At 40.6% G+C, this 20432-nt stretch overlaps 1 pseudogene; it reads right to left on the bottom strand.

Annotated features, from left to right (window-relative positions):
• Window positions 1–2995: 2995 nt before the first annotated feature.
• Window positions 2996–5814, bottom strand: LOC146687168 (frizzled-8 pseudogene; annotated as a pseudogene).
• Between the last annotated feature and the right edge of the window lie 14618 nt (window positions 5815–20432).

Below are 20432 nucleotides of genomic sequence, written 5' to 3'. Positions count from 1 at the left end.
TTATTTTTTACACTTGTAATCCTGCATTTTCAGATTCCTGGTGTCTGGTGTTCCCATGTTCTGGTTTTCTCCACCTCTCTCATCCCCTTATGTGTATAAGTAACCTTCTCTTACCTGTGTTCCCTTGTTGCATCGTACTGATTTCCTGCCTGCCTCTTTCCCTCTGTGTTATCTTGCCATTTGCATTGTTTGTTACTCTGCATCTTGGACTCTGTTTTGGATTCATGTTTGTATTAGAGATTCAAAAGTGCTAGCACCTACACTTTTTAAATGAACCATAAACTTTACGGCAAATGCCCACATCAATCATATTCTATTAACCCTGGTCATAACTCTGATTTTCAAGTGAAAGATAATCTTTGCTCACTCTGTCCCTGCTTGTAAGAAAAATGAAAATAAAATTAAGAATTAAAAACATCTAAAACAAAGTGGATGTTTTAATCATTAAGACATTTACTGGAGGAATCCATTCTGCACAATCAGATATGTCCAAAGCGATCAAGTTACAGCTAATAATTATTTAGTGGGCTGATCTTTTTGCCCCTGCATGCCAGACAAATATGACCTCTGACCTGTGACCTCTGCACCCTTCACCTCGCATAACTTGACATGTAGGCATTTGCGATTTTAAAAATGCAGGTAGAGTAAACTTGATGGGTCTTAATAGCATTTATGTAATCCTGTCAAAAACTACACAGATAAATAAAAAAACATTCACTTTTACCTAGTGGTATTAAAAATTATTTCTTATAAGCTTATTAGAATATCAGTGGGCTAATTTTATGACACTGTAGAGCTTAGAAAGCAGGTTTTCATTTGGCCACATTGGCTTGTCAAACTTCTCATGCAGCTATTTATTATTATTTTTAAGTCATTCATTTTCCTTAAACACTTCTTTTCAGAGTAATGTGGCATTTGTTCTAGCATGCTCCGAGACAGAAAGCAGTGAGGTCCTCAGTCCATCACAGACCTGTCAGTTAGCACTGTTTGCTTAAGACTGCATTGTAAATCAGCCCTGACATGACAATGGTTGATAATGAAAGCTAAATGCTCTCCCCCCAGCTCTGTATACTCTATGAAATTAAAGGTTCCTATTGCTATGTGACCTTTAACAGCCCATATAAGCCATTCAGACATCTTAACATGATTTATTCCCAACCAGTCAGTTTGACATCGAATTAGGTCATTATACAAAGACTGCATTCACGAAGATCCTAATTGGAGGAAACTAAGACGAGTTGGGCTCTCTGGGTTTTACCAATAGGATCTGGCTGTGATGAGCTGAACTGGCAAGTCAGCGTCTTGTTTATGTTAGAAGGAGATGGATCGGGCACGACCTCTTGACCCATTTCCTCTGTTGATTTTTTTGCTTGTGGGCTTAAGGGAGCATGCCCAACCCCCCTGCCACAACACAAATATACACACACCACGGGAAGAGGAAGCAAACTTGTCTCATGCCTAACAAGTAGTGGCAGAGCAATTTGTTCTGAGACAAATTGAAACATGTCAAAATGGCCTCTGTAGGAAATAAGTGATTCGAACTGATGCCCTGTGTGCAGACAGAATCAGGTCACTTAAAAGACATTTAATGTTGGAGTCAGAAATGTCCATATGTTTACCTAAAAATAGTAATAAAACAAACCCCATAAACAGAATAAACACCTATTCACAAAAAAATAATAAATAAATCACTGACCACTTAATAGGTGAAGACAACTGTTCTCCTTATTTTTGATTTGAAAATTCGTAAAATATGTATTTAATTTAATTTTCCATATGATTTGTGATTATGGAAACTTTACAGCTTTAACTGGGAGTGTTTGGGGAAAAAGGAAATGGAAATTTTTGAAAGGATCTTCATTAAGATGACAGATTGTTTTTAGAGGCATTATCTTACATAAGAGTTGAGCCTTATCTTCATACTCTCAGATTAAACGAACGTTTTTCAGGCTTTATGTTAAATTAAACTAATTTGTAGCTGCTACTGTTAGTTTTGTGCTTTGTGAGTCACTGATGGCTGACAGCTTTTAATAATTTGACCAGAAGATGGCGGCATTTTATTATCGTTTCCCTCGTTCTTAGCGAAGTACAATTTCCCCCCCAATTTTGAACACATAAGGTTTTGCTGTAACATTTGAGTTTATGAATAGCGTGTGGATTTATCATGCTGGAGAACAGGAATCATTTTTTTCCTTTTCCAAATTATGGACACAAATAGAACCACAATGGGGTGATGATGTTCAACAGGATAAGCGGACCACACACTGCAGAGACGTGATCACGATGGAGAGAGTTTCAAATCTGTCTCTCCTCTCTGACGTCTTAATTAGAAGCCTCGGTCATCACATTTGTAAATGATCCATCTTATTAAGAGTTATGGGAGCCTTCAGCTTAAACCTCTTATAATAAGCATTTTTTGTCCTGGCTTAACAGACGGTTTCTTCTTTAACTTCTGATGGCCAAACCAAAAATAACACCGGGAATAACAAATGTCCCTCTTCCACTACCGCTGTTCCAAAAACGAATAACTGAAGACTGGGCGATCTATGTGGGATAAAGTAAAATGTGAGACATTAAGCTCGACAGAGAACAGAAGTCAACAGTTAATAACAAATCTTAAGCGCAGGGGGCTTTAAACTAAGAAGACCACCTGTAGTTTCACCATTGCCGTGCCGATATTGTTCTCCTCGTCTCACAGCATGTAAATCTGCAGCACCAGGGACGCTTAATAGAGCTTATCCCACGTGACTACAAAAGCAATTTACATGTTTTAGTTAAATATAAATGAAACTACAGCTGTCATAGTTCAGCCATTGCGCACAGAGATGCTGAGACTTTAGCACCTTGCGCACTCTGCTCATTAGTCTGAATACTGAGATGCTGCTTCAAGGCATGAATTGCATCAACAACTTAAAAACAAAAACTTAGAAATACACAGTTTGACAGTGTCAGATTCCAGGAGAAACAAGTATTGAGAATAACCAGGAAACATGAGTAAACGTTCAATAAAAGTTGTTTTATTCTCAAAATAAAATCTTCTATCAAAATGGAAATTATATATATTTACAGTCTCGTAAAATTCAATGTACAAATGTACAATGTATGTACACCAATAATTATATAAATACACTTTATGCGCAAATGCAACCCGTACGAGGCAGTATTAAGGCATTGATTAATGTACGCATAAATCCATCTTGTAGACAAAACAGCCCAGCAATGGCCTCATTTCTAGCAGAACAGTCTCATTGTGAATATTGTGTTTAAGACACAGCGGCTCTTTGCAGTGAGAATAAGGAGATACTCAGATATACCACATAACCTATCGACAAGGGGGATCTTGTCAGCTGTGTGCATTCAATTAAGCCCAGATAAGACTCTGCATTCTTCGTGCCAGGTACATTGTTCTGCTGCTGGCAGTCTCATTATTTAAAGAGAAGCCATTAGGCGCTCATTAATGTGCTAATTACAACACGCTGATGGACAATCCCAACACAATTAGTCACCCCTCCCCCTCTCAAACCCTCTATTCAAAACCCCTGGACGTCACTGGAAGAAGGCAAGGGAAGAGCACTTTCCATAAGTCTAACTGATCTAAGTTTTATAAGCAAACCGGAGCATAAATCCATTAAACTTTCACATTAGGGGAGTGCTCAGGAACAAAGCTTGACTTTAACTAGCAGTTTGGGGACTGACGTTTAATAATTTACCCATTAAAAACAAAACAAATCATTCTCTATGACACATTGCCCCCAGAAAGCTGGTTTTAAGTCTTTAGTGTCAAATGACATGAGATTGGGCAACTGGGCGTCCAATCCACCTGATCAAACCCGGGAAAGTGGCATCTGTTTGGGGCAGGAGACGGAACTGGCCGTCCCAGACCTCCAGGTCAGTCCAGTGCTCACGTCACTGTACATGGAGCCCGCTGAGGCTTTACTACCCCAGCAGCACCGCGTGCAAAAAGTCCTCCAGGAGTCCAAGGTCTTCCCGGACCAGATCCAAGCTCCCGACGTGATACCCACCAGGAGGCACATGAAGTATTTCAGCATAAACACAGCATAGTCTGGCCTCTGCCTGTTCGGGTCCGTCATGCACGTACAGTTGTGCGTAATTTCCCACGTCTGCCTGTTATGCTGCTCGTAAAAGTAACACGCCACTATGACAGTGGCCGGGACTGTATATAAAACAGTGAAAACTCCTATCCTGATCATCAGCCTCTCCAGTTTATCAGTTTTTGTGCCTCCTTGTTTGATAACACTCCTGATCCTGAACAGCGAGACGAAGCCGGCCAGCAGAAACATGGTACCGATGAACAGGTAGATAACCAGCGGTGCCAACACAAAGCCCCGCAAGTTGTCCAAATTCTGGTTGCCTACATAGCAAATCCCGGCTACGGAGTCCCCGTCCACTGAGCTCAGAGCCAGAACCGCGATGGACTTCATGCTGGGAATGAGCCAGGCGGCTAAATGAAAGTACTGTGAGTAACTGGCTATTGCCTCGTTACCCCACTTCATACCTGCAGCGAGAAACCAAGTGAGGGACAGAATCACCCACCAGATCGAGCTGGCCATGCCAAAGAAGTAGATCAGCAGAAAAACGATGGTACAAAGAGCAGGACCAGTGGTTTCATAGTGAATGTATTCTCCGCCGTTTTCTCTATTGCAGGCAACTTCTTCGTGTCCAGCGATCAGTCTGACAATATATCCAACTGACACGAACATGTAGCAGGCGGAGAGGAATATGATGGGGCGCTCCGGGTACTTAAACCTCTCCATATCAATTAAAAAGGTCGCCACAGTTGCAAAAGTGGAGATGAAACACAGAACCGACCACAGGCCGATCCAAAAGGCAGTAAAAGTCCTCTCTTCTGGTGTAAAGTAAGGGTTGTGGCACGGAATGGCACAGTTCAAGATCTGTCCAGTTTTAACGCGGTTGTGCAGAGGGTGGCTGTCGCTGGTAACGGGCACCATGGGCGCACGGCAGAAGCATCCCGTTTCACACGTAGACGCTGCTGGTTTGTGCTTACCGGGGATCCCACGACCATAGCCGCTCTTCTTCTTGGTGTTGTACGGCTTTAAGGGTCGGTTGGTTGGCTTCGCCACCACAGGAGAGACAGTGGTGGTCTGGCTGCGGTTGTAGTCCATGCACAGCGTGTCCTGGTTGCCTTGTTCGGGCAGCAGGTCGCATCTCATCCGGTCTGGCCACGGGAAGCCGTACTGTCTCATGAGCGGCGCACATCCAGCTTTGGCCCGCTCACACACACTCCTGCACGGTGGCAGCGGTTTCTTGTAGTCTTCAAGGCAGATCGGTGTGTACATACTGCAGAGGAAGAAGCGCAAGTCGGGGGAACACTTTATTTCCACCAGCGGCCAGAACTGGTGCACTTCCAGGCCGGCTTCGTCCTGCGTGTCGTGTTTGAACTGGTTGGGCATGTAGGTGTAGTTGTAGCCGATGCCTTTGCACAGAGGTACGGAGATCTCCTGGCACTGGAGCTCTTTGGCAGCCAAGCAGCGCGTTCCGTGCAGAACCAGGGTTAACAGCACGCACCATCCCGGGCTGCTCCTATCCATCGTTGTTTTCTGTGCGCGTTTTGTCCTCCAAAGTCAGAGCGAACTTGCTTTTTGCAAGCAGGCTGCAAGTCCAGTTAATCCAGGAGAAGTGCCAAACTCATGCTAATGCGCACGCAGTTTGCGAGTATGTTTAGTACGTGTGATATCCAACACAGGCGTTTTACTTTCTGAAAATCTGTGGATACTTCCAGTCTACCCTCCCTCTCTCTCTCTCACTCCTTTGTGTCGGTGCAGCACCGCGTCTCTGCCTGCATGCTCTGTAACACACGGGAGCATTTGGCTTTATACGAGCTGGAAGAGGACACTCCCTCAGCCTGGGCGGAGAGGAAGAGTAAGTCAAGTCAATCAAGACTTCCTTCTATAGGTGTTTGTTTAAAATGTTCACCCTGGTGGAAGGGTTATAATCACTTTGCCCTTGTTTGCACTCCCCCAAGAGACACACACAGACGCAGAGTCACAGCGCCCTTTACAAACAAGGAAAAGTTATCAAAAAATAAATACATTATGCAGGAATGTAAATAGGAATGCAGACAGCCAACTAATAGGATACAAATGAACTAATTAGGGTGTGGACTTAATACATTAGTGCCTGTTCTCTTGGTGGTGGGTTGTAGGTCAAAACACTTGACTCAATCATTCATTTTCTCAAAAATGCAACATGAAATGAAGGAGAAAACTAAAATGTTAGCTGTTTTTTCTACTGAATTTATAACGTCTACCTTCAAATGATAAGGAGCATCCAGTGCTGTAGTGATTGCCATTACCAAAATAGTAAGCAAATCAGATTCTCAGCAGACTCACAGGATTCATCTGCAGAGGATGGAAATATTACATCTTGTACCTACACAACACCAGATCACTTTATTCTGTCACAGCTCTTAAGTTAGAATTTAAGAATGCTACTTTAATATCTGGGCAGTTTCTGAAAATTAGCTTTTTGACTAATTTCACAGGATTTCTCGGTTCATTAATGTTGTCAAATTAATGAATTAAACAAAAAAATATGGCTGTCTTCCCCCAGTGAAGCCTGCTCTGTACTTTAGCTGGTTTTCATTGACAATCTTTCAAGTTAATCAGTGGATCAAACATCTTCCAGTCCCAACCTATACAAGTAGGAAAAAAGAGCTGTCATTGCTGCTGATGATACAGCATATTCCCAATCATCAGTGCCTGATCCATTCAAATTTTAACTTGTCTAAATCTAAAGAGAAAACAGTTTTGCTCATTCGCTGTTTAAAGCCACATGGACAAACTAGTTTCTCTGGTTTTTAATTGGAAACCAGTATAAACTCAGTTTTGCATGCAAAACTCCTGGTTCACATTGAAGATGAGCTTGATAAAATTAATTTCACTAATCTTCTGTAAACAAATGGTTGTGAAGGCCACAAGGAAACACTCCTTTTTGATGCCGTCTGTCATTTAGACACAATCCAGTGCAATGAAAAAACTCCTGCCCTTATATCTTACAATGTAAATATGTTTCTGTGGCCTACATGAAAATGTTTGTACATGCACATTTGCATGTGTCTTCTTGCATGTAGGATAACTACTACGGGGAAAATGTGTGTGGTAAGGGTGGTTGCTATAGTCTTGTTAGCGCACAGCAGGGGGTCATCTTGTTTGAAAGGGAGGGGGCTGTTTGTCTTAATGCTGGTGCCAATGTTTCAGTAAGATCATGCTGGGCCAGCGATTACTGCAACACACCACAGGCCTAATAGACAGGATAGTGTGTGTGTGTGTGTGTGTGTTTGCAAACAGTTTCAGAGCTCAGCTCTAAGAGAATAAGCTAACATGGGCAAATACAGCATTGTGATAGCACTAATTAAAGTCATTCACACTTCTTATTGGATTCAGCAGCTTCAAATGGAGCTGAGACAGTTTGGCAGACAGGCAGTGTGTTTCCAATCCACAGGTTTTATCAGAACTAATTAGCCCCAAACTCCAGTATTTGCAAAAGGCTGCTTGTTTCAGCTGGGTTTGGATTCTCCAATGTGTGGGGTTGTGTGGTTTCTGGCTAAACTCTCAATAAGAAAACCTCTAATCAAATCAATAAAAGAGCAAAACTGCTTTTATTTACCATTATCAGACAAACATGTCTTTCTAAATATGGATAGCTGTTGTTCTATCACAGCTTTATTTATAAGATACATATTTTTTTTCTTTTAAGTCAATCTAATCCCAAACGTATAGGTTAACCTCGCAACATACAGAAGAACTTAAAACTAGCCCTCAGATTATCTAACACGTAAAAACAGAGGTTCTTCTATTCTAAAGGAAGAATGCACAGAACTAATCGGATTCTGTCAGTGGTATAATTGCGGTTTTTCAAAATAAAAATATATTCTTGCCAAATTCCCCTGGATCCATCCTGAATTCCCAGTTAACCTTCAACTCTCTTCAGACAATAATTTAAAGTATATTTCAGCATATTAAAGTGTTTCCAGTTACAAATGTGTCAGCACATTTGCACATTAAGAAAACTTTTCAAAACCCAAGTCATGACTTGAGTTACATGCACTTCATTTACCTGCAATATGGACAGACAGAAAAAAGGAAACAAAAACAAATAGTCCTTTTCCTGCTCACTGTAATCAGCTGACTTCACTTTGTGTGGAAGGAGTTGAAAAATAGCAGAATGGTCTGAGACTGCCGAGGAGTAGCAAGAAGAATATTACTTCCAGTTCAATTGCATGCATAAATATGAAAACAATGACAAAGTGCATACTGCGATGTGGCCAGAAGCAACTATCAACTGCTGATAGCAACACATCAACTCTTTCCACACGTCTGCATAAATAACATATCAGAGCTAATGACAAAGAGAATAATCTTAAACCAAAGTGTATGCTGAGCTGTGATTTTTTCAGAGGTTAGAGAATGAGGAGCGTTCAGGCCTACAGTCACAACCGCCAGTTTGTGGGATGTTTACCTGTCCTTGCTCCAACAGGTGTGGGCAGAAATGGCCTGATTGCTTTTCTTTGAAGCATTTTCATTTTTCTTTTTTCACTAACTTAGATGAATGCTGTATGTTAACAAATAAAAGCTAATTCACTAGCTGGGCCCACGTCCTCATTTTAGGTTTGACAGCGTTTTAGTAGGTAAAGGTGAATGCTTGGACATGAATTGAGCTGCGGTTTGGGGAAGGCCTCGAGGGGGACTGGCGATGGCTCCCGGGCCTGGCAGATCCCTGTGTACTAAATAGAAGTCAAGAAGTTAAAGAATTGAAAGGGGGAAGGAGGGTGAGGCACGTAAACGAGAACGATCAGCTTGCAGAACTGGGGGAACCTATATAGATGAGAACCGGAAGGAGCGTGTTTGGAGGCGTGGTCCCGCTCCTGAAACTCCGATACATAACTGTCCAATAGAAGGATATTGTGTGTGTGTGTGTATAATGCAAAAGTAATGCAGTTTTTGTTCATTCTTTTGATTATTTTATTGATTATTACTTTAAAGCCATCAATGTTAGGGTCATAAACAGTACATTTGTTTACACAGCAAGAAAAACAACCTGAATGAATTTGTTTTACTATTAATTTCACATAATAGTGTCTCATTTTGGTTCACTTCCATATAAAAATGATACTTTTTGCAGCTGGTTTTACTTTCAAAAACAACATTCACTTTGTCTGAACGGGGGGGGGGGGGGGGGGGGGGGGGACGGGGGACAATTTTCTCATGAAGAAATGAGACTCCTCAGACATTCTTATGTATGTGCAGGAACTTTTTGGGGCTGATCCAGATGCCTCACGCTGGGCCAGCCGTCTCCAGCTGAGCTGTGAACTGCAGGTGAAAGTCTTAAGAAACAGGTGCCTGCTCCTCCTGCCAGAGGGAACAAAATAGCAGGGTGGGCATCGGTTACACCAATCGCTGTCTATCAGAGTGGAACCTGTATTGATTAACAAGGCCGATAGACTCGGTGGCCCCAGCCACCAACTGTCGACTGCGCCTCCCCCTTCTGTGTGCAACAGCGATAGTGGGTTTAGGGTTACGCCCTGGCCCCCTGCATACCAAATTTAAAAGGGTGGAAATGGAATTACTGCATCTGTTTAGAAGTCAACTTCTGCATTCTCTGGGCTGCCCACTCTGCCACTCCTCTATCTAACCTCCCTTCTTGACTCTCGGTAGGTTTCCCCCCCGATTCTCCCAGGGCTCTCAAAGTTCACGACGCCAAAGAAAAAGGTGGGTGGGTAGCAAAGGAGGGCGGCTTCTCACAGAGTTACTGAGGCGTGCTGTGAAACTCTGAAATGTCTGTGTCTTTGTAACCTCCTCATGGGAAGTTTGGGCTTGTGATACTCTCAAACACTACTCTCCTTTCTATAATTTAATGTGGTAAAATTAAGTTGATTCGCACTGTGGAGCCACAACCCTGTCAGTCTTGAGTAGTTTCTCTGAAAAATGTGGTTAGATCGATAAGCAAAAAGGGAATTAGGGTTAACAACAGACAAGATAATAAAGTCTCAGTTAATGTGATGCTTCCTCACAAATCAACTCATGTTCATAAGCTCTCACAGAGCGTAGATGATCATCACTGCAATGATGATAAAGTGGCATTTTGTTTTAGCCTTGAAAGACAGAATGTCACAACTGCAATTATATTAAAGGGAAGTTTATGAAGTCTGATTGGGGTGAGGAACAAGAATAATTACTCAGAAGACACATTTGTGCATAATCTGGGAGTCTTTGCACACATACAGCTCAGAGCACCTGACATTTGTGTCAGATTTGGCCCAAATGTCATTAGCTGCACTTGACATAGACTAGGGGAAGCTTTTTGTGGGAGAGATGTGACCCAGATGTCAGTACACACCTCACATCTGGCCTATATAAACTGAACCTGGTCAAGCAGCCAGTCTTACCTCAGAGTCAGTGCAATGAGTCATGGTCAAATCTGGCACGCAAGAGAACCTCTGCTTTGGGCTAAATTTGTGCCAAACAAGCATCGCTATCTGGATAATGTTCTATACATATTATAAACAGTAATATATATATATATATATATATATATATATATATATATATATATATATATATATATATATATATATATTAATTAGTTATCCATATCTTATTTATTCCAACATCTTCGAACTCTCTACCATGTGCCATGAATATAAACATCTCACACATGTTACACATGTTTTGATTGTTAGTATTGTGTGTTGTCTATCCTGTTACTTACACTGAAAGAGAAGAAAAAGCCTAAATCCTTTTACTTGGTCAATAAAGTTGATTCAGACTCAGATTACGGTGATGGAATAAAAGGGAATTTTACTGCCAAACAGAATAAATAGCAGGAATACTCAATAGAAAAACAAATGAGGGGAAATTTCCTTTTGCTATAGCTTTATTACCGGGTTCTCCGCATTATGAACAAATTAATAAATACAAGCCCTTGTGCAATTCTTAACCACCTCTCTGGATATTCAGTAGATAATAGTTAGCCAAGAGATTTTAAGGGCAGCACACTCCACTCACTCATGGCACTTGGGCAGAGTTGGCGCATGTGAAATTGCTGTCATATTTCCCAATGTCTACAACATTTACATTAGATTCCCCCTGAGAGCAACATGTCTGAGCCACTGTGCATGCGTTAATGCCCTTAAATTCCAGATTACAAGTATGTACGTGTATGCTTTGTTAGCAATGTTTGTCTTTGCCACCATCATCCACTTCATTCTGTAGGCACCAATAACTGACCTGACCCAATTTCATTGAAACCTGCAACTCCGCGTATAATTTCTTTCTGAAGCTGGCAATTAAATGAATATTTAAATGAGTGTCGCCTTGGTCCCCAGGGTAATTTGGTTGATTTAAAACTTCATGTGCGCATGGGAGAAGAGGCCTGAGTTTAATTAGATGTGATGTATGTCTTCAAGATAAGACGTGAAGGCCCTCCTGACTTCTGAAGATGTTTACTTTCTTTAAGTTTGGATGCAGTCTTTCAGACGCCACCCTTGATCTCAGAGGGAATGCTGCTGTCACCAAGTTCTCACTGGCTGGATAAATAATCAGAGTATAAATAACTATGATATCTGATTTTGGAAGTGTCAATTGCTCTGAGCTAATTACTCAACAGCCTGGAAATTCACCACTCAGCAATAAATACTCACTTAAATGCTCATCCTTGCCAAATACTTTTGACAAATTTGAATCTGCTGATATTTCAGATAAACGCGATTTTCTGTCAGAAAAATCAGCCTTACTTTGTTTAAGCAGGTTTCTTTTTGACAATGTGTTTTTCCTTTAACGGCTGAGCGATCATTATTGAGTGGAAGGCGGTCACTTCCCAGGGGAAATCGGAATATCTTGCAGTGTGCGCCCATTCTGCATCTCCTGGTCAGTGATGGATAGAGGATTCCTCCCTTTCTTCCTTCCACAGGTTAGATTCCTCTGCGGTTCTCTTCCATGTTTACTTAAAGACAAACTACTAATCAGCCCGGGGTGGGTTGGGAGGCTTAGGGCAGTCACCCTTAACACAAACACGCACTCGCGCACACACAAATCCTGACAGTGTTGCACTACTGATAGAGTGTGTATGAGTGTGTATTGTATGGACTCACCTTCCTTCCGCTCATTAACCAGAGCAAACATTGACACGAATACCTCCCATCCAATCAGTCTACTGCTGGGCAGGACCATGACAGCCATGTCTGTGTTAACCAACCTCCTGAAACCACACACACTGATATGGGAGCCAAAAGGTGTAAAATATGCTGAAATATTGTTTTTTATTATAAGATGACTTTTTAACTTATTTAAACTTTTCCTAATGCAGCCTAAAAACTCACCCTGAGGGGTTGCTGGAAAATTATCTGCTGACTTTCCTGTGTGGCTCCAGTGTTTCTCCATGGATAGGGTGATTCCCAAAAGTCTTGGCTCCAGCCTAGCTTTCTTTGTCACTATTTTGGTAGCTGAGTTTTAGGATTTTACAACCAAAAAACTCCCCAGAAGCTTGGAATTTGAAAATAGAGCAATTAATATATCATAAAGATGGAAGGTGAAGTTACAGATAAGTCTTCCAAATTCCAAATTCCATTTTTCCAAATGCCTTGAGTGCTGAAAAAACAAATTCCTCAAAAAATCCCAAACCAAAGCTAACTGCAAGGCTTGATATCACCAGGTGCTTCAAATAATAATAATAAAAAAAATATAGGCCCATAAACAAAAACATGTACATACAATGACTATGGAGCAGTGGCTGGCATTGTCTCTTTAAACTACAAGCTACCACATGACCAGATACGCACAGGGTTGTACAGGTGTATGAATTCAAAGACACACAACAACAAAGAAAGCAGTAATATTGCTTTAACTCAATACCTTTTAACTGCTGACACCTGAATTTAGCTTAGGGGATACAGACACACACACACACAAACTTCAATAATGTGCGATCTGCTGCAAAGCAATTTTACTTTCACTCACACAGCTAAACTGTGCCCATTCTGTTACTGCCTGAAGCCAATAATGCACACCTGGTTTCACTACAACAGAATAAGCTGATAATTTGCATTGATTGAACAGGTCACAACCTCAGGGAACACAAGTGAAATCCAACTTAAAAGGGAGTGGAGTTTTGCTGTGGGTCATCCAATAATAATTTGAATTATCGTTTCCAAAAATTGGCAACATCCTCACCCAGTTAATTGCTCACATTTGGCAGCAAAAAGACACCAAACATGACAGTAAACCTGAGCAGTCAGACTGCTAATGAGACTGCTTTGAACAAATACCCAGGTCAATGTAACAGGTACAAGTAAACAAATAAATCAGAGGCTTTACAAGTACAGTTTCCCACACTCTTAGAGATTATGGGCAACATGTTTGTGTCATGTCTTGCATTTAATTCAGAATAATTGCTTGTCTGACACTCTGACTGATTGCATATCTTGGCACTACGGTTGTAGACATATTGCTGTGTTCATACACCTCATGAATCAGCTTGAACAGAGCTATTAAAATAACTTCCTGGGTTGTAATCGACGAGTGTTGCTGTTTAAACTGACGCTATTGTACCTTAACTGCAACATCACTTAGCGATTAAAAACCCATGAACAATTATTTCAGCACTTTAAACACATACAGAAGTGAATGCAACAGAAGACAGTCATGTGTTTCCCTTTCACAGGAGGTAAAATCAGCTGCCAGAGTCTGACCACTTGCCCGTGTCTCCCTTCATAATCCCTCCATACTGTAGTTTAAATTTGGAGGCTGCCAGCCCTGCATTGAGGGTGTTACCATGAACCCTTCTAAATTGCCACTTGTTCTCCTGGCGTCATTAAGACCCTAGGGCGACAGGGGTCTGTTCTTAAATTGCTACGACTGGAAACAGCAGTGGCATGTTTATAATTACGATCTTTCTTCAGCAGCGATGACGTTTTCCCTGCGGTAAACACCAACACTCGGCCGGCTCTGGTCCCGAACAGGCACGAGGATTCATTAAGAGCCTTGACGACAGCCTCAGAGCTCACTTAACTTCGAGACGTTGGCTGTGTTTTATGAGAGGCTTTCAACCTCAGAGGGACCTTTTCAGTGAGGCTGTTCTGAGGGCAGAAGCAGTGACGAGGTGAGAAATGTAACCATGTTGAAAGCCATTAGTGTTCCATTAGAGTCTGGCCTTCAGGAGTAGGCTCAAGCAACGAGAGGTGACACAGTACGCCTTTCATATCTAAAACCTGTGGCATGTGTGTCAAGGGCCATTTAAGACAAATTATCCTTTCTTGATTAAGCAGTGTGTTAATAAACAAAAAGAAGCTGTTTTAGGACTAATTAAATACTCACTGAATTAACAAAACGCACATGTCATTTTCATATTGATGTTATGTTTACACTTAAATAAACTGCAACTCACTGTATTCTTTGCAGTAAAATTGTTCAGCAGCAATAATATTTAATAATTAATACAATTATAATAGGTAGTTCATTATCTCCTGTAGTAATGAGTCTGGTAAGCCAGTATCTTATCTTTTTCATTCTAGTCAAAAAAGGCAGATACATTTTCAGTTCTTGTAAACTAAAGACCAGAAATATTCAAACCTTTTCATCTAGTAGAAAGACAATAGCTGGCTTATGTATAATCTGGGAGTTAGCCTGTCGACAGCCTCTGGGGGCAAAGGTTTCTGGTGTAGCAACCAGATGTCCTAATGACTTACTGTTATGTTTGCTTTTATTATTTAGAGTGCAGATAAATTAATAAAGCTAATGATTGCTCCTGATTGCCCAGGGGATTGTCGGCTGTTCTTTACCCTCTCTGGACGAACTGCGCCGCTCTCGCTCTCTAAGGAAAGCAGGAAATATCATAAAAGACTCCTCACAGCCCGCTCATAATCTGTTCCAACTGCTGCCATCAGGCAAAAGATACAGGAACATCAGAACAAAGACAAATAGACTAAATAGCAGTTTCTACCCTGTAGCTGTTAGGGCATTGAATTACAAGTAATCACCTACAATTCAACCTGCCAAATACTGTGCAGTGGATGACATCCTGTGCAATAGTGTCTGTGTGCAGTAAGGTTCTATTTATTATACTGAATGACTGTGTTCTACCTCTCTTATATTTATATTTTTTCTCTTGACACCGCAGGGACTGCACTTATTTTGTTGCACTTGTTAAAAATGACAATAAAGATATCCTGATTCTGATAATTAAATTGTTGCTAGACACAAGTTGATGATTTCAAGATTGCATTTGCATGTTGCAAAAACTGTTCACTTGCATGCAACCAAAGTCTGCTCAGACCTGTTTGATTATTGCAGTGTAACTTGCGCTCTTGGTAACATTAAATTATGATTGTTGATCACAGGCTGATTGCAGATTTCCTTTCATATAGATCAGCTTACTTAAAAGAAATAGTTGCTGCTAGCTACAAAAAGTACAGATAACGTATTCCTCATTTTATATAAAACTAAAGAGACGCTCAAGGGACATTTATTCAACCCGTTCTTGCTTAAATTAATACTAGATGCCCTTTATCAACATGAGTCTTTAACATCTGGGAAGATCAACTTCCTGAAATACTGAAGCTGTGAGTGTAAATGTTTGAAAAAGAGATAAGTGGGATCTCCATAGTTCTTGGGCCTTGCCCTCTCCTTCTCAGGGAATTGGATTTGGCAGATTTCCATCATCTTAGTGGAGCTGGGCCTGTTTTTCTTTCTCTTTTCTTTATACTGCTGCTAAACCTGCTGCCCCCTTTTTTACTGCTGTCCTTCTAGCTCAAAATACCTGGAGCAGTGAAGCTGGAAAAGCCATTTAGGATGGATATCAGATGATGTGTAATTTGGGCTTAAAATAACATGTAGGCAAAGAGTAAGTCTTACGGCTCAGCTTATTTCCTGGAGCGTTTAAGTGGCCTCATTTTACTCATTTGGTAAAAATCTGACTAACATACACATTGTACAGACAGGTTAATAAACACTCAGGCACACACACAAACACACTCAGGAAGACGACCCACACACATACACACATCTGCACAGAGTCTAAACAGTCAGCCAAGCTCACTCTTTCTCTTTCTCACACACACACGCACCATGTACAAGTGATCCCGAATAATATTTACCCCTGTTTGCCCCTGCTGTAACAGCTGTGCAAAAGTCTTGAGCCACGCCTCATTTCTTTATATTTTGCTTCCAGACTTTCTGAAGGTCTTTCAAAGTTTTTCTTTTTCACTCTTTTTCAGTCCGGCCCATTTCACAGGAATGCTTTTTCTTGTTTGTTAAGCCACTTAACACTGACCTGCGACTAATTCAGGGACTAAAAAAGGCACGTAACTCAAAGGATGAACCAATGTTCCATCTACAGATAACAGACAGTTTAGTAATTAACCAATTTTAAATTGTATTTATAGAAACTTTATTATTACACTTGTTATTATTACACAGCCTGTTACAAAAACACATAATTTGCTACAGATTTCTTTAGCTGAACCTATAAAAAACAATAACACAGTTTGACAGGGGTAAAAATTGTGTTTTTTTCACCAACAAGCTTATTCCCAAAGAGCTATTCGCCAAAAAACTTGATATATATTGGCATGGTGTTACAATTTGAGGAATTTGAGGAAACTGGACAACCGATGGACAAAAAAGAAAGAAAGAAAAGAATCTAGACCAGTTGAATATTATCTGAAAGTCATGTCCTCAAGAAAAAGGGAAAAATCCAGAACTGACATATCACCTGAGAGATGCATTTTGACCTTCAGTTTATCCATCTACTGCTCACTGAAGCCTCATCAGAAATGTTCTCATTGAAAAGGATGCTTGTCATGAAGCCATTCTTAATGAGGGGAACAGGGAGAAAGACTGAGGAATGCCAAATTACCCAAGAACTGGACTGACAATCAGTGGCAACAGATTTTATGGAGTGATGAACCCAAATTTGGAAAATGATGACTCAAGTCATCAACAGTATGAATGGAGGAGGTCAGATGTGAAGTACAACAGTGAGTGTCTACAGCCATTTATAAAACACTTTGGAGGCTCTGCCTTGTTTGGGGATTTGTATTTCAGCCAGTGGTGTTGGGCAAAGATCAAATGTTGATCCACCAGCTAGAAAGTGCGTGATTGTCAACAGCTCCATTTCTCAGTATGACAATCCAAAAACACTGCCAATGCAGTCAGTTATGGATTGGACTCCATAGATCCTGAATCTTAATGTTATCGAAGCAGTATGTAATCATCTAAACTGAGGACTAAGAGCTCATACCCTTCAACAAGCGTGTGTTCAGATTGCATATCCAAATGTATGATAACTTACCTCATTTCCATTTAGGATGTTGATTAAATTACTTGAAGTGTCTGCAACAGTGCAGGAAATATGAATTTCAGAAATGTCTCCTATTCACCCAGCTTTAAAATCTAGATAAAACACAGGGTGTTGGCCGCTCTCTGAAGACAGTGCACATACATTTATTTGTATCAGGAGGAGCAACACATTCCGCAGGAAGGTGATGAGTCAACTTTGTCCCAGATGAAACTTGGCAGAAACCGCCATGCATGACTTGACCAACCCACCCATGACAATGTTCAGATTGTTCAGTCCAGACACACAGTGATCATTAAAGATAAATCCCAAACTTGCCTAACTAAACCTAATGTTACCCTAACCTGGCTACACATTTAATAACTAATGTCAGGGGTTCTCAAACATTTTGGGAACAGGTGCCTTGAGGGGAACCTTTCACAGAGCTGCTTCACAGTGATAAACAGAAACACATTTCATAATTAATTGTATTAATACCCATTATATGCTTTTAAACTGAAAGTAATTGTATTTAAATTTTATTTGGGCTCATCTTAACAACCGTCATGTGATGCAGTTTGGCCTCCCTTCGTGCTATTGTCAAAATAACCGAAAACAATATGTGTCTCCATCTTTTCTGGGTTTATTTAGTTTGTTTTTAGGATTACTGAAAATATAAACTGATGTTATTTCTCTTTGCTGAGTGACATAAACGCAAGAAAGCTCTATGCAATGTGTCTAAGTCATATCACAGTTTCTACTGGCATTTATTAATCCAATCTAGATGCACATTTTTATGATTTGTAGAAAATTATTTAGCATATTATTCACCCTTTGCCATTGGTGAATACTTTGAAGGGTTTTTACGTTAAAACATACCTCGAGATGACTGTTGTTGTGAACCTGTGTGATATAAATAAAATTGGATAACTAATGGAAAAACAACAAATGCCTTGCCATGGGTCACAAGTCTTACCACTTTGATAACCCAGAAAGTGACTCCATAGAGACCAACATTTAACACTTGTGGTCATCTGAGGACTACCAATTAACCCCATGTCTTTATTCTGGAGAAAACCTACATAGACACAGCAAGAACCAATGATCTTCTTGCTGTGAAGCAATGGTTCCCCTCCCCCCTCCACCACAAAACAGGCAGGAATGAGGTACTGAAGTAAATGGGGGCCACTGTGGGAATGAGGAGGGAGGAAAATAGAGCCGTGAGGACAAAATAGTACAGAGAGGTGAAACGAGTGACAGGTAGCTGTGATTTCCAGCGATAGTATTTTTATATGGATTCTCAGTATATAATGAATGAGCTGTTTTTAATCATGCATTGTATAAGTTAAGGAAGCAAGCCATGGGTCGACTTTATTATCCTTGCAGGTGATTATGAAGTATTTTTCTTGCAATTCATTTATCATTCACAAAATACTACATCTACTGAATGGCATTCCTAAAGCCTTGGAAGTGCAGACCCAGTACAAACTCTAGCAGTGTCACTCAGCAATGATAAAGCATGCACCAGAGTGTAATTAAGCTTATCTCACCTCAAACGTGTCTGACAACAGGTGCATTCAGAGCTGCAGTTGTCAAGGATTGCAGCTGCATGAGCCTTCATTTGTGAGATAGCGCAGTCAAAGGGTAACCCACTCAAGGAGAAATGGCTCTGACTGTTCAGACGCCTATAAAAACGCCAGTCTGTACGCTGGTCTAATGGTATTTTGCTTGCAAATTAGGTTGGTGTTTTCATCTGATAGTAGCCCAAATCTGCCATGTTTTATGCCACAGCTTTTTAATTGGTCCTCATTTTCAGTAACACAACTTGATATTCTGAGATTAACTTGATGATATGATACAGACGGGGGAGAAATTAGATTTTATAAAAATGTTTTGGTGTATTTTACACATGTCAAACTAAAGAAATTTGTTGTTTTGTTTCCCCCAGACTTGGCTCCCTGAACTCAGCTCCAAAGGTCACAGACGTTGACAGAGTGAGACACTCCTTTCCTCTCTGTCAAAGAACCTCGAGTGCTTATAGCATGGACATTCCAAACTTAGAGACATAGTCCTAAATACATACAACCTTTTATACCACATGGCCCGCGAACATCTCGACCTGTCCAGACAACAACCTACTAATCTCAGCAAGCTGAAGCTAACTATTTAGTTTCTGTGGTAACGCTGTGTTGTGGTACTTCGCAGTAAGAGCTATATAAAGGGTCACTGACTTAAATGAGTATTTACAGTACAAGAACGAGATCAATACTATGAGATACGGCCTGTTAAAATAATACAGGCTCAGAGCTATGTTGGCCCTTCACTGATGACAGAATCCTTGGAGGCCATTACTATGTATGTTGTTTTGGTCCAACATTTAACTAAGTGTGCATACTGTGCATCTATAACCTCTGCTTTTAAAAACAATATTAAAGTTTTACAATTAGCTCTTCCAAATCGTTGAATATCTGCAGCTTCTGTGCATTTGCCAGAACTGCTGTGTGCTCGATTCTCAGGAGTTTCTTCCAAAACAAACATTTGTCTCTAGGGATTTTACTTCTGCAGTGAAGCGTTTAAAAACATTTTTCTACTTTTTACTCTTTATTTCTTTGTCTTCTGAATGAGTGACACCCCAGAAGATAAGATCCCTCAGTGATGACGATTAAGTGAATGACTTTAAGCGTCTAGTTTTTGAGGAAACACAGTTGTTAAACTGAACCAGAGAGGTTAAGCTGACAAAAAGAAACCCTGTCATCCATTTTTATTAAACATAAAGTAATATGAAGAAATATGATGACATTTTTACCGCTAAAATGACAAAAACATTTTCTGGATTTTGTTACAATTGTTATAAGTTCTTTCAGCATTTTAATACGCTGCATTGAAAATGCAGTTTATCATTTCTGAGATTCTATACAAATGTAGTAAATGTAAGTAAATGTAAGTAAATGTAAGATTGTACAGGGACATTTTAGAGTATTTGCAGTAATCCTACTAGCTACCTGCTGTGGTTTTGGCGTGGAGCTGTAAGCGTTGGGTTTCGCCGGCGGGTCTTTTGACCGGACTCACAGAGGATGAGTGGAGATCCTGAGTGCTGTAGAGGCACTTATGAAGGGCGCACA

The sequence above is a fragment of the Copadichromis virginalis genome, linkage group LG18, assembly GCF_057382275.1.
Source record: "Copadichromis virginalis isolate Kocher_CV1m ecotype Utaka linkage group LG18, C_Virginalis_male_GT1.1, whole genome shotgun sequence".
NCBI classification, from domain to species: Eukaryota; Metazoa; Chordata; class Actinopteri; order Cichliformes; family Cichlidae; genus Copadichromis; species Copadichromis virginalis.
Note: the sequence above shows the minus strand (reverse complement) of the source record. Positions and strands in the feature narration are given on the sequence as shown.